Genomic DNA, 16,099 nt, shown 5'->3' with positions numbered 1-16,099 from the left:
GTGAAAGAGCTTTTAACAGATATTGAAAACTAAACAAAGACATGAAATGTGTTGGCCATGTGGTGCTGCAGATGTCCAGAAGGGTGCAGTGTAACTTCATTGATAAATCCTCTCTCTGACATGTCAGTGGACCATGGGCCAGATGTTATGTGCACACACACACACACACACACACACACACACACACACACACACACACACACACACACACACACACACACACAAACACACACACACCAGGACACAAAACTGGCAGAGCACTTCTCGCCTTCCTTCCCCACCTGTGAGCCCACCTGCGTGTCCATCTGCAGAGGAGAGACGCCAGTTGTTCTGGTTAGGAGCCAGTGTGTCTCAAGTACCTTCCCACATCCTCCTTCCATGAGCCTGTCTGCTGTCTGTCTTCCCCATAAGCATATATATTACAGAGAGAGAGAGAGAGAGAGAGAGAGAGAGAGAGAGAGAGAGAGAGAGAGAGAGAGAGAGAGAGAGAGAGAGAGAGAGAGAGAGAGAATGGCTGCTCAGGACAACAACCATAAAATCTGTCAAAATAGATGCATCATTTGCAATTTCCAATTCTTCTAATCAGATGTTAGGAATATCTGACAATACTTAGAATAAATAATGAGCAGGACTAAGAATTTGGGTAAAAAGGAATTATTTAATCTGAATATTGTATGTTTCTGTGGCATATAGTGCCAAAGATTTGACATTAGCTAAATTCAGCTAGACTTGAATCAACAAAGAAGCTAATTAATGAATACTACATATTTCAAACAACGTGTTAAACATGATCACTAAAATAATTGTAGATGAACATGAAAACCATTGAATCCATCATCAAAATTGCTGTTGGATCACAATTAAAAAAGCAAAATGAACAGGAGACAAACCATGATGAATAAGCTTCAGTTTTTATTAAAGAAGCTTCCCAGCATCTTGGAGCTAAGTGTGAAAAGAGCGTTTATTGTTGAAGACCACAGGGGAAATAAAACCCCACAGCCATCTCTTGTGTGAAGTGAGAATCTTTGTCCTTAACCCAAGATTTTCACTCCGTAACTAGAATGACCTCGCATCTGGTGCTGCCATGGCTTGTCTGACAGGAATATGTCTGTCCTCGGTAGGTAACAAATGAACCCAACACCCCAGAGACTTGTCTCGCATCTGTTTATCTTTTTCACCTGTCGGTTCGCTGCACTGCATCAGGCTTACACTCCTCTGCAGCCTTTGTGGATTTCTGAGCACGCCTGTGGCATTACAGCGACACAGATAGTCAATGTTGGCTGCTAGCAACATTTGTTAACTTTTATGACTGGGTCTAATAGTATAGTATGATGTGTAAGTCCACTTACATATTCTTTTTTCATATCTTTTTTATGATTGACTTTTGATATTCTTATCTTTGCTTGTACACTGTTCTCTTTTTGGTCTCTTTTTTATTGGCTTTCTTTGGATTCCTTATAGACTTCCCTATTTTTGTTTTTGTAATTTCCTTAGGTCTTCGCTAGAGCTGAAACAATCAGTCGATCGACAGAAAAAAAAATAGGCAAATATTTTGATAATCAATTTAATTTATTTGCAAGTTTCTCATTTTCCAGCTACTGGATGTGCTTTTCTTTTCTTTTCATTTTCTAAACCAAACACAACTTTGGGACTGTTGAACAAAACAAGCAATTTGATGACATCACCTTGAGCTTTGGAACATTTTATTACCAAATGATTTAACCATGAAAATAATTGGTAAATGATTTGATAATGAAAATAATTAGTTGCAGCCATTGTTGGTTGCAGCCCTAGACTTTGAACCTGACTGCCACTCGAACTTCGTTAGACAAAATGACGATAAAGCTCTCTTGAATCTTGAGTCTGTGCAGATAGTACACATAGTATATAGAGTTAAGGAAAATGGCGCTAGATATGCTTAAACAGTAGAATTAAGGACTTAGGTGAAGAAAACAGGCAGGGCACTTCCTCTGTGCCTTGGCGGGGGTAAAAGGTTGAACAAAACATCAGCCACTGAGGAACAGATGCATAATTGAAATATTGCGTCGCTGCTGAAGCCGTGCACAAGGTTGTTTGATTGATACCGTTTTAGAACACTCCTGTCCCCTCATGCTCATGGGGTTTACCTGGGGAGAAACCAGGGGAGGGGGAAAGGTGCTTAGGTGGCTCATCTGGGTTTTGGAGGAAAATTGGTGCCATCCATCAAACACTGCATTTAACAAACGCTAACGCTAGCCCGGCCAACAAAGGATTCGTATATAAGGCAGTGAACCGGAAAACATTTGAGGTGCAGGGACTGCTGAGGGTCTATCAATCAGCCAGTCAGCTCCTTTATTTAACAAGCGAGGGCCACAGACCCTGAGGACCACACTCCATATTCTGGCTGGTTGGGCTTGCAGTCTTCTCTTGTAAAAGGAAGAAAAAAGGGGACAGGAGGAATATAGGGAGGAAGGAAGGAAAGAGGATGAAGGGATTAGGGTTAGGGGGTGATGGAGGTGGAGAAGGGTTTGGCCCGTGTCCCTTGGCGTGCTGGTGCGCTTCATCTTCTCAGTGCAAGGGCCTGGAACTGCTGCTTGATGGGATTTTCAGCCCTGTGGCCTCCGCTGTCCCAGCATCCATCTGGAGGGCTGCCGTGTGCACAGCGGAGAGCCAGCCGCTCAGCGACACAGCCATAAAGAGCAACCCGTAGGCTGGCCAATGCCACTGATCTGAGGCTCGCAGCTCTGTTCAGTGGACAGGCCAACACTCAGTGGCACACATTCCTGTCGGGGACACAGGCTGATCCCTAAGCTACTGTGTGCTCAGTGGAACAGAAGACACGCTCTGTGAGGCAGCCCACATCCAACTACTGACTCCTTCAAAGCTTAGAAAATTGGACTTCACTATTCAGCATCCTTAATGGTGTAGAGAGGACTATCTCCCCTCTCTCATTCTGTCTGTGTGTGTCACAGCTATGAAACATATACAGTAATCCTTATTATTGCATTAGGTGTCTCTATCAAGATGTTACAGTGCATTTAGTATCTGATACATGTAAGTTATAGTGGGACCTTGTAGCTACACGCAGATGAATAGGCCTGTTGGAAGGTTGGCCATATAAAAACCTGACCTGAAAACAACCCTTCCTTTGCATCTTCAAAAAGACCTTCTTTCTTTACAGAGAAGCTCAATGTAATACCAAAACACACAGCATCCTGAACAATAGTATCAGCGATATATAATTGAAAATCAAGACCAAATATTCAAAGACAATCATTACTGCCTCTCATTACTGAATCTAATTTATGTATGCCTCAGGGGACAGAGTAGCAAATAATGGTTGAGCTACTGTAACCAGCGTATTGTTGGTGAATGTGCCTGATATAACTGCTACGTCTGTGGAAAGTTTGGATTGAAAATGTTTTTGTTACTCCTCAGGGCTACGCTGCATCATTAGCATATTTTTTCTCTCCTGACGACTGTAAATTCAGTGAATGCAGCCCTGTGGTGGGTAAGGTGGGCAGACGGCAGACTGTATAAATAAACAGAGTCTGTCTGAGGGCAGCACTGTGGCCCCCACCTGCCCACCATCAATCAATATTACAGCGGCCACTGGCAACCCAATCGCCCTTTTATAGGCCTGTGAAATGATCAAACATCTGCTCATAACCATGCTTCATATATAGATGGATCATACATACAATATCAAATTCTGATGTTACCATGCTGCACAACAGGTTAGAACAACAGCAATACAGTACATTTACATAAAAGTATGTACAGTGGCAAATTAGGCGGTATAAGCAGCCTTGAGAATCAGCAGGCTTTTTAAGACTCGGCAAATACATTGGATCAATAAAGCCGAAATCGATGAGACATGAAGCCATTGCTCGTCTTATTGATTGCCCAAAAAACTTGATGTGAAGGCGCAACTCAGCGTCAACTATTTCCTTCTTCACTGTTTAAAAGCCGTTGATGGAAGCTCAGCGAACATGATAAAAGTTGAGGCCAGTAACTAGTTTGGCAGCTTTAGTAGACAAAGGTTGCGGGGGCCTGGTCCATGGAGAGGGGGAATGAATCCAACTGGTCCAAGGTTAATGGTGGCCTGGAACAAAATGGATTCAGTGCCAGGGCGTGCTGACAGGTGATTTGACATGAATGAAGGTGGGCCATCAATCTCCTGTTGGCCCCTATGACCCTCCCCCGCCCTGGCCGTAGCAGCTAGGGGGCGCCAGGTGTCATGGTGTTCTGACCTGTACAGGTCTCCAGATAGCCCACCTGCTGTCTGCCTAAAGCTCCCCCGTAGGCTAGAAGAGACTCCCATCACTTCACGCTTGGCTGGCATAATGAAACTGTGATTGGGAGATAGTGAACTGTGACAGGCAGTAGTAGACTCAAAGTCTTTGAGCCACATTCAAACCACTCGCTCCAGGTTTCCTTTAACAGCCCACTTTTCTCTTGAATCGGTCTGACAATTTAATGGTGCAAAAATGATAATCTGCCAGCCTATCTTTAATATGCTTTCAAACTCCGCGTGGCTATTGTCTCCTGTACTGTAGAATGAAAGGATTTTGTAACTCATCCAACCCGAGGAAAAATATCAGGTATAGCATGCTGAGGCAAAAACTACTTTGTGTAGTGTCATTATGTGACTGTGTGTACACGCGCTCCATCCTGCAACGTCCCCCCCAGGGAGCCTGGGATTCACGTTTAAACCTGACATAAATTCCCTGTCACAAATCCCTGGGGCAGCCAGGCTTGTAGGCACAAAAGCAAATATTTCCGTTCCTGATCATGACCAATCCCTTTTAACATCCCCACCCACCGACCACCCTCCCCACCCTCCTCTGAACCTACCCTAGCACCGCAAGCCAGCCATTTGTCACAAAGTAATTATAGAATTATCGATTGGCAAGCAATTAACACCTTTCTTCTCTTTTTCCACCGTCCTCCTTGCCCCACCCAACCCCCAACAATTCCTCCCCCTTTCCACCCCATCCTTTAATTTGAACTCGGAGAGAGAGGGAGAGAATAAGGGAAAAAGCTGTGGGAGTAGCACATTTAATCCTACTGGCATTTCCTAGTTCTCCTCAAATGAATAGGGCGACAGGGACAAAACGTCTTTTCTCTCTCTTCCTCTGTTTCCTCTGTTATTTCTCGCCTTGTCTTGCCAGCTGATCTATCTTTAACAGACAGGGAGCTGATTAGAGTACAGCCAAACACTCTATTCTAGCTGGCATGAATGAAAACACCATTAACCCTCATTTAAAAAAGAACACCTTGCATGCTTCATAACAACCACATAGCTCTCGATATAGATAGCTACAGTATAACAATGTTGTTAAACTCTCAAAGGGAAAAAGACCAAAGAAGTCAAGTTGTTCTCATACACCGTTCGTAGCTTTACCTACCAAAAGTAATGCACTGTAATTTGTATCCCACAAAATCAATGCGAATGTAATCCACGTAATTGTGAACCAGAAATATAAAGAGCGACAAACTTTGTGTAGGGAGGAGGTCGGGGCTTTAACCCAGGAGGCAGCTGTTCAGAGTTTATGTATTTATCATGTAACTTCCATACTTAAGTAATGTCACTTCCGTAATTATTTTAACCCAAGCGTTGACTAATTTGTCACAATTTCATTGTTTCCTCAGTGATTTTAACCCAAACCACGATCTTTTCCTAAAGCTGACCAAGTGACTTTGTTACCTATACCTAACCAAGTTGTTTCCTGGGAAGAGGGAAGATCATTTTAAAAATACTGCAACAAGCAGAAAATGACATGCATTGCTGGACATTCAGAGGAGAATGCACGAAAAATGAGGAATCATTTTTTGTAAGATAACATACAAATGTACAAATGTATGAGGATATGTTCAGACTATTTTCTTTTCATATTTGGCAGCCTTTACTTTTACATCTTCTTCCTGTCCTGCTTTCCAGCTGCCACTGGTAGTAGTGGTCCAGATGGACGTGCGGGGGAACAGAGCTAGAACCTCCGGCTGGCAGGTGTCTGAGTCAAGATGGATGTCATGGAACATCACCTTAGTAACATATGGATAGGGACAGGGGAGTTGATTCCCCTTCTGGCAAGTTTGATAACACATCTTCTCTTTCTGTTTATCAGTCTCTACCTCCCTGCCATCTCTCAGTCTCCCGACTTTCATATTCTGCTTGCCGTGTCCACTAACAGGGATTTAATGTCATTGAGACTTTTTTTTTTAACAGCTTATTTTTAATACTAGGATATTTTGCCGCATCTGAAATGGAGCATAATATGCATTCTTAATCTATGGATCAGACCCAAAGTGGGTCACAGCTCTACTTTTAGTGTCTTTCCCCACAAAGTAAAAGTACCAATAAATATTAATGAGTCTGTATCCTAGGATGAGATTTCTAATTTGGGTTCTGCACTTAAAAAGAACCACTGAGTTACAGGATTTAATTTTCTTCTGCTTCCTAAAGTCACGGGAGGGGGGGGGGGGCTTCTTCTTCTAAATTACAATTCATGCCTTCACACCAGCGTTGGTAGTGTGTTGTTTTTTTCTGTTGGGAGCAGATGAGATTGAGCTGTTGTTGTCACTGATCACATCAATGGTAAAACAAAATGTCATGTTGATATAAAAAAGACGACAGTAATGAAGCTAACTCTCTCACTAACATGACAGTAACATGACCTGGTTAATGAATAAGGACTATGTTTTATTTTGATAAGGAGCTGAATTATGCATACATGAGTATTTCTCAGTTCAGATTTATAGGGACTGTATGTTGAAGGTCAAACACATTTGATTTAATATTTTAACAGTCTGAAAAAATGGTAGGCTACTCATATACACATTCAAACACATACTTAAGATTATTTGCAAATGCAACACCCGAGGCTCTCTCTTTCTCCCTCGAAATGCAACTAACCTAATGTGAGTGGCATTCATTTGACAGCAATTTAGGAACAATTTGAAGCCATAGCGGGACCTTTCTCTTTCATGCTGTAGTGCTGATCAATAAATCCCCTCAGGATGTTATTCAAACACATATACAGCAATATGCCTTCCTGAAAAACGCTGTGATATTGACCCGTTTTTTCTTGCCCTGCAGGCCTTCTTATTTTCTCAAAGAAGGGGTAACCCAGGAGACAGACATTGTTGTGGCCCTCTGCTCTATGCAGGTTTTCTAGCTTTTATGGCTCTAACACGATGGCTCTCTGTTACATGTTTCTTCAGAGCCTTCTCACACGGCTTTGCATTCTGTACGGTTGACATTTAAGAGAGTTTAAAGGGAAAAGTAAGACAATCTATTTGTTGGTGTTTAATCTGAGTTTGTTAGTCCGCCTGCATTTGTTTTTTTATATGAAATATAAACTTAAATTGTCATCATTTTGCAATTGTACAGAAAATGCATCAGTGGTAAAAGAAAACAGACACTCAAAAAACATTCAAATTTTCTGTCCTTTCAGTAACTTATCAGTGTTGCTGCAGCCCAAAGCTCACTGCTGAAAGTCAGAAAAATGTTCCATCATTTCATGCATAATGATGAATGAGATAATCTGTCCTGGTGTAAATAGTGTAATGCTGCAGTAATCAATTTTTTGTACGAAAATGTGAAAAATGACTACAACAAATTAAAAAAACTCGTACTGACAAACCCATTGATAATTACCCGACCCTGCAGCTCCCCTCAGCTCTAAGGAGCGTTTTAGCATTTAAGCTAAATGACACTCAACTTTACTTTGATTCACTCTCACCGCTGACATCAACCTCATTTCCAGCTACAACAAAAACACAACAAAAAAACAAATCTCTTACCTACCAACATTAAATATCACAAAACTAAGCTAAAAGGAGTAAATATTGTACTTAAATTCATCCGAAACACAACTCCATATAAATGCTAATGTTGCTTTGTGTCTGCTGGATGTGTAAATAGACGTCTGTTTGCAAATACCTCTACATAATAAAATGTATAACGTGATAATATTTCAGTCTTGTGTTTACAGCTTCCGGAGGAAATATGAACCCAATTATTAAATTGAAGGTACAAAGCTGCATTAAGCAAATTTGACCGCCACATAGTCACTGAAACTCTTCTAATTTTGCTGCCATCATTAATGTTATCAAATACACGCGTGCTTATGTCATGCCGTTTGTTAAAAGTCTGTTGAAAGTACAGGAGGGGAATATTCCCTCATTCTTTAGCTCCGATTCCAATTCCAGGATAAATATCTGTCTCTCTTTACTTGGCTAACTTTGAACAAGGAGCTGGCTCTACTCATTACCTTTATAGTAAAAGTCATTGTGTGTGCCAGGAGCAAAGTGGCGAGAACTCAAATACTTATTCTTGATTTTTTGTTATGAAGATTTTAAGGAAAAATGTACAGAAGAAATGCTGTTCCTAGTTATTGATAGGTTCTACTTTCTTCAGTCATTTGTTTACTTTGGCTACTGCCCTTTCGATATGTGTACAAATGGCTTGTGTGAGCTTGCAGGATTGATGAACAGATCAATACCAAAAGTATTGATCCTGTAATACCTGTCATTTAGCAAACTTTTGATTTTCAAAAGAGTGGGATCAATAGGATGAATATAAAAAAAGCTGTCTCCATCTGTTTTGCACAAAAACACTGATGACATTTATTTTTTCCATTTACTGCTAAATCGTTACAGAATCACATAATTACAATCACCTCTGGGCAAAGAAGAGATTAGCTGTTGTATTGCATGTTATACCTACCCATGATGCCATGCTTTGCCAAATTGCTTTCCATTTACTGAATCAACATGTCCCCAGCGCTTAGAGGTAGTGGAAATACCAAAATACAGTTTGAACACATCAGAATAACTACAGACTACTTGCCTGCAGCCAAAGAAAAACAAAGAGGAAGAAGTGTCAGAGATCCAAACACATTTCACCAATGGATGCCAAACATCTGTGCTTCATTCACACCTTGATGGCAAGTAGTTGAGGTTACATGATAATTGTTCTCACATGGTAGTTGTGAGCACTGAGTCAGTGTTTGTTTCTGCTTGGTGGTGCAAGGTATGAGTTACACTTAATGTATCAAGTGGATGGTGGGAATGGTTCTCAATTTCAAGACTCCCCCCTTTTTCAGGGAGACAACACCGTTTAGGAATGCCTGTTTGTTGTTTGACATGTCCTCTGCTGTAAAAAATTGATGCTATCATTCATTCAGTTGATGTGTTTTTTGAAAGTCAATACCTTGCAGGTTTTCTTCCACTCATGTGTCATCCACATGTCTGAGCCATGGATGTATAAGGAGAACTGGATACAGCGTTGGAGGTGGTGCCCCATTTATTTCTATGAAAGTTGCTCAGTGGCGCATGAAACCAAATAAAATGTGAAAACGTCTTTTTGGGCCCAATGGAACCACGTGACACACCCAGAAGTTATTTCACCGTTTTGCCACTAGGAAAACTGGCTTCAAAGCCCGGCAATGTTCCTGTATCCATTTCTCTTTCAACATCCATGGTCTGACTCTGAACCAGTGGCTTCAAGCTTCTGCCATGTATCCTTATTATTGCAAAGTATTGGCATCATCACTGTTGGCGATACCTACTCTGGTAATGGCTCAAAACCAACATTTGTGGTGTTGTCCATCAGTGCCTGCCAGTGACTGCCCACAGTTTCATACAAACTGACACTCGTTTGCGCTTTGTTGTTCCAGTGTATCAAAGCAATGTGGTGTTGTACTATCAGCTCCTCGTAAATATTAGTTAATATTACTTTTTCCTTCTGTAAGTCACAACTGTTTTATTCTTTCAAACCTTGAAGTAAACCACACTGACAAATGAAATATCTACATGCATGTGCTGCTGTTTTTCAGAAGTTTAAAGTAAGACTATGTATGTAACTTATGAAAGAGAAAATAACATATTCTTTCTTTGACAAATGAAAAGTTGAATACATAAGCATTGAAACACAATGCTATTCAATGCAATGCTTATGGTGGCTAATATTAGCTAATGTTAGCACTAAATATTGTTAGTATTTACTTGTGGCCACTGTGGCTGCTTCTTAACAAAAGTTACAATGTCTCACTTGAACATCACTGCTTGCACAACATCTCTTTATTAGACAGTGACAAAGCTCTAATCAAACAGTTCAGTGACAATTAGCTGCATTGTGAAGGTCAAGCATCAATGCCAATCAGTCTGTCATTGTACTGTGTGGGCTTTGTATAATGACTTGTCGATTTGTTTTACATAATGAACAAAGGGAGCATGCTGTACTAGGACACTGGCCAAACAGGTTGGTTGAAATATAATTCATCTTCTTTATTTCAGAATAATGACTTAATGAGCTAGTGTTTTTGAATTTGTTTAATGAGGATAAGAAAAGGCTGGTGGAGCAACATGTTGGCCTTCAGAAGGTGCTGTGAGAAACACTGGATGGCAAATAGAGTTGTAGGAATGTCGGGTGGAAAGGGCGCAAGCTGGCAGACAGAATGGAGGACCACAGCGCTGGTCTTGTTCCCAGTCGGGCCAGGACCTGTGAGCACGAGGTGGACACCCCTCATCAGCCCCCATCCACACCCCTACACTTGCCTTCCAGGCTCTCATTTTCCACATGATTAGCTTGCCACCTGTCCTCCGGCTGGCCCTTGGCCTCCGGGCCGCCCCGCGTCATGGCACCATTTAGCACGGGCAAGATTTTTACTGAGACATGCTTCATCACTGTGGACCTGATGGAAAGAGGGTCTTAAAATTATTTCATGAATTTATGTTCTGACACCTATGCTTTGTAAACACGTAAAGTAGAAACTAAGTTTCCGTCCCGTTTTATTTGGTCACATATTATCTCTCTTCTAAAGGTTTATAGATTCACAAGTCAAAATGCAACAACCCAAAAATAAAAAAGACTACACAGTGCATTGATGATCTCAATAACACTCACCTGGACTTCCTTCTGTTTTAGATGACAGTCATTACAGTGTAGTTCTTTTATGAATCAGCGGAAGGCACTGTTTACTACAGAATATCTGCTCTGAAGCTCCATAGCTGAGCTGACTGCTGAACAGCCATAGCTCTTAATGCTTCTGCTCAGATGAAAAATGTGAATTGATTCATTGATTTTTGGTAAGATCACAGTATCACCATAGTATAATTGCATAAAGATTTTAACATTTGAAGATCTTAAGAAAACAACCCTCTTTTGTAAATAACTGTAACCTAGCAAGTTTTCAAAATTGTGTGAAATTCATTGTATTTTGAATTCAATGCTCATCAAATCAACAACTCTTATTATTTGAGATGGGAAATTCATATTGGTCACTCTTGAAAGCTTGTCTCGCAGTACAGTTCAATCCAGATTATGTTAAAGGTGTATTTCTTGTGGAAACTGACAGAGTCTGATTTTATTCCTCTTCTCTGAATACATTTTCCACCTGTTTGAACCTGTTGTGTGATGCACAGTGGCATAGCGCGACACACGGTGTTATCCCTTGGTAATTCAGCCCGCTGGTAATACATTTATGCTCCGTCGGAGCAAGGGATTGGCCCTGACCCATGTTGGCCTTACCTCTGATGTTGGTGGCTTTAGACAGCAGGGACAAAGAGAGGGTTACTAAAGAGGGATGGAGGTCAGGGTGTGAAAAGAGAAACTTCCTTCACTTAAAATTATGACAAGCCAGTGCGGTTAATAAATCGAGGATCTCCACGTTCATTTGCAGGCCTGCGTGATCATACATAATTAGCCGCTGAGATTTCATTACCACAGTTTGGGTTACGGAGTAATCTTCATGAATATTTTAAAAGCGATATTTGTAGTATCTGCCTTCTAAAAAAAGTGGCACCAACCAGTATATATACATTTAGGAATCTTTGAAATGATAGTGAAATCAGTGCAGTAAAAGTGTTTAATTTGAGAAGAATTATAATGTATTTATGTATGCTGTCAACTACAGCTGCTTGTAACAGCAAACAAAGTGACAGCAATCTCGTATGTTTTTGTTTTAAGACTTTAAGGTCATGCTACTGTGCCAGCAGTCTTCATGTATTTTGCCAATTAGAGTCTCCATGCTTGGAGACACGACACACATTCTCACATCAGACTATTCAATGCAGATCCAGGCTTAATTGAACACAGGTGACAGTTTAGCAGCGGGGAGAAAGAGAAAGAAAGAGAGGGAGGAGGAGGAGGGCGTCAGACAGAGTAAAGTTTTTCAAGTCTTTGTCCCTCCTCAATTTGCATGCCTAATGAAGCTGAGCAGGAGTTAATAGCGGGTGTAATGACTTCTGACTGGCTGGGCTGTGGGCTGCTGGGACAAGAAAAGGCTTCGAATGACTGACTGTGGAGCAAGGTGGGCAGAGGCAGGTAGGGAAACACTCTGTGGGTGACAGAGCAGAGAAAGCTGGACTCACTTCTCGACAAAAACTCAGAGGAACTTTACTCAGCAATTCACATGTGTGCTGATGCAAACATGTTTCTGTCAAAGATCATAATTCCATTTTTACGAGCCTATATGAGCAGGCATGGTAGATTATTTAACATGTGTTACACATATGTAAGCCTATGTTTTACACATGTTACCTGTTTTTTCAGCTCATAATTAGCAGGCTTGTGTCTTTGTAGATTTGTAGTAAGAACAAAAGGCAAGACTCCGACGTCTATGAAGTATGCTAGCCCAACACTGGTTGATTGTAGCCCCAGTCTGTGCCTCTCACACATAGCTTCTTGCGTTAGCATTAGCAATTAGCATTAGTAAGCCTGATAAGATTAGGCGCGAAAAGCTGATGCTGATGATGAGCTGATAAACAGTAACGTTAACCACGATAAACAGTACTGACAGTATTGGCACTCCCCCCAACAGACACACTCTTTGGAGAGCCTCTTACAGTAGAGCCGCTAGCCCAGGTACAATACAGGTACCCAGGCAGTAACTCTCTCAAAGGGCCATAAATGCGACTTGTCCACTGCTGCTTTCGTACATACTCACTGCCCTCAACATTACCAAACTGCTTCCTTTGTGGCGAAGAATACCAGAAGACTGCATGGGGGCTTGCCAGACTCATTCATGTACCAGAGTCAGAGAGTAGAGTGCTTGTTAGTCTGCGGATACTATTCCTGCTGCCTGTGGAGTTATGAGAGACGCTGCTGTAGTTTGGTTGATAGTTAAGCCTCTTTCCCACTGGACAAAAAAACGGGGCTTTTGTTTTTACGGGGAAAGGTTACAATCAGCAAGCATTCCTGGACAAATGATTCTGCAGTAGTCATGGAGTATTCATCAGCTCCATCTTCGATCAGCAGTCATGGAAACATGATACCCGAGTTGGAACGCTAATTTTCTCACCTTTTCAGGCGCAAAGCTGAATGGAATATATAATAAATAAAATCAACGCATTTGTGCTACTCTCATGATACAAATTACATACGATTTGGTAGGTGTTTGTATACTCTTTAATTATTATTTAGCATCAACACAAACAATACAATAAGTTAAGTAAAAAAGTCTTAATGTCATATGTTATCAGCTTCATGCAGCCTATAGCATAATATTGTGTGAAGACAACAAAGCACATTGCTTAACTTCCACTCTTTACTCATATATCATGTTAGTGTCTCCTACATTCTAGTGTCCTGAATGGTGCGCAACACCTAATTCTCAAAATTCTCGATACATTCAGAGGTCACCACCTCCTACGCTCATTGTTCTTTCCCTCCTCGTGTTTTAAATAGGCTGGAAGAGAGGATTCTAGCTGGATGTAAGTGTGCAGTTACATTTTAATACAGTTTATAAATGTTTTCCTTTCCTTTCATATATGTTTTGCTTGTAATGCACCTTATTGTGCAGTTGTTTCAAAGTAGCATTAATGCACTTTTCAATGCTTGCAATTTATATAATAGTAGTAGTACCCTATATTTAAATGTATGCACTGCCCCATCATTTGCACTTTGAACCTCCTTTTATTATTAATGTTTATGTTTCCTACATTTATCTTGTTTTACTATAGCAGTATAATATGTGTGGTATGTATATACTTTGTATGTGTTAAGTTTAATATTTCTATGTTTGATGAAAACATTTAATTTGTGGTGAATAAAGTTCTTTTTTATCTTATTGCCAGTTTATGGTTTTTGTTTGCTGCATCCTCTCCTACTAAGACCACATTAGTTGCAATATGAAATCTGTTTTGCTTGACGATGACACATAAACACGTTTACATCATAATAGAAAGCTTCCATGGCCTGTTCTCCATTTCCTTGTTGAAGGGCCCTGTTTCAACCAAAGATGACATGAAATATTAATGTGGCAGACACTAGATGGCAAACTAGACATTTCCTCTTAGTGAGATTATTGCAGTGGGTAGAGAAGTCATGGCAGGAGTTCAGATATGTTAGCTCTGTCACATCTCACATCACAAGTATGATGAGCTCGTTTATTTCCTATTCTAACAAGAATGTCATTTAGGTTCTTGTGAAAAAACACAGAGTTACAAATGCTTCTTGGATACAGAATAGAGGGAAATAAAGCAACTTTTAAAATACAGTAAAATCTGGCAGTGCAGACAGCAAATATTTCCACAGCTGTCTGAATCTTTTTTCTTCTTTTGCATCTTCAAGCTGATGTGTTTTCCTGCTTTTTTGGCGCATCTCACAGAGAATTCAGGTTGGCATCATCACACTTACTGGCCTTGGTGTGCCAACACTTCTGCTGGCCGTAGGACTCACACACATGCACACGCGCACCCATATACACACACACACTCAGTCCTGATGGCCACAGATGTAGCAGTGACCAGCCCATCTCCACCAGGTGTTGCTTTATAGCTGTGTCACTTTGAGCCTGACTCCATCTGCCACACTCAGCAGGCGAAAACTAAATCTAAAAAACAAACTGCTTTTGAATGTGCACGTCCACAAACACATAGAAATATTGACGTTCTCACATTATGAGCATTCTAAGGTTTACATTTTTCACCATATCACATCCTTTTCTTGCACATACGAACACAGAAATTCACGATCAGTCTGGTTTAGATTGTAACTCTCAATTAATTTATAACATTTCTGTTGTGATTGTTCTTGGTTTGTCTTTCCGCTTCTCTTGGTTTCATTTATTTTCCTCTGAAGGTTAATTCTTCCTCTTAAAAAGTATCTCCGGACATTTGATCACATATCATTCTTTGTTGTGTGGTTGGTGGCTGATCTATTTTGATTAAATCTTTCTTGGTTAACCAGCTTCATATCCTTCTGTCACTTTTATTAAGCTTCAGTGCAAGACAAAGTACAGATTTCAAATAACTCTTTAGATTACACAACTTTATTTTGTAATATTTTTTTTTTTTTACATCATTTAGATTCAAGATACCACAAGTTCTCTGAGGCATTGATACAGCATTGCCTGTTTTATAATCATAATTGCATAATCATAATTAATCACTCTCTACAGTATCACAATAATGTTGTTTACTTGCAAAACCGAACCTGGCATCGGAGTCACATGCATCCTATCCTAATAGCATTGTTTAGGCTCAGCGATCAGTCATCCTACCAACAGGTAATATGATAGTAGAGGAAACAGGCAGCGCAATTAGATTTGTGTTGAACAGTGGGGCGTGTTTTTCTCCACCGCATGCTTGAATTTTTAATAACAGTTCTATTTTGGAAAACACCTGCCTTGACGCAGCGTGCCGGAGTCTGCCAAAGAGCAAAAGGTCGACCCCTAAAATTGATCAAGAGATGGAGATGCTCATCACTGGCTCATGCATATTTATACTGTATTTAATTATATGTAATGAGAGGGTGTATTTGATCTGCATAGTGCTCTTAATCAAGAGCTCAGAATGATTTTCTAGTCTACCAAAGGCAGACCTCTTTCAAGCGCTTATGGTAATTTGATATTTGAGATGTAGACTTGAAGCTTATGTGGGAGTAACTGCTCAGATTCCTTACTGGGAACCTTATAAATATTGTGAAGCTCCAGTTTTTACATGTATATTTTTAATGGCCTATTGACTTTAAAAAAAAAAAATTGGTGCATGAAATTGTGCACAATCAGAGTTTGTGATGTTTTAATTAAATGCTAAATCACCACAGCCTCTAGCTCGCTTAGAATTGTCTGAATGTCTCGAAGAATTGACACTTGGTTGTTTATAGCAGAGA

The sequence above is a fragment of the Cottoperca gobio genome, chromosome 5 (genome assembly GCF_900634415.1).
Source record: "Cottoperca gobio chromosome 5, fCotGob3.1, whole genome shotgun sequence".
Lineage (NCBI taxonomy): Eukaryota > Metazoa > Chordata > Actinopteri > Perciformes > Bovichtidae > Cottoperca > Cottoperca gobio.
This window is presented reverse-complemented; position numbering follows the sequence as displayed.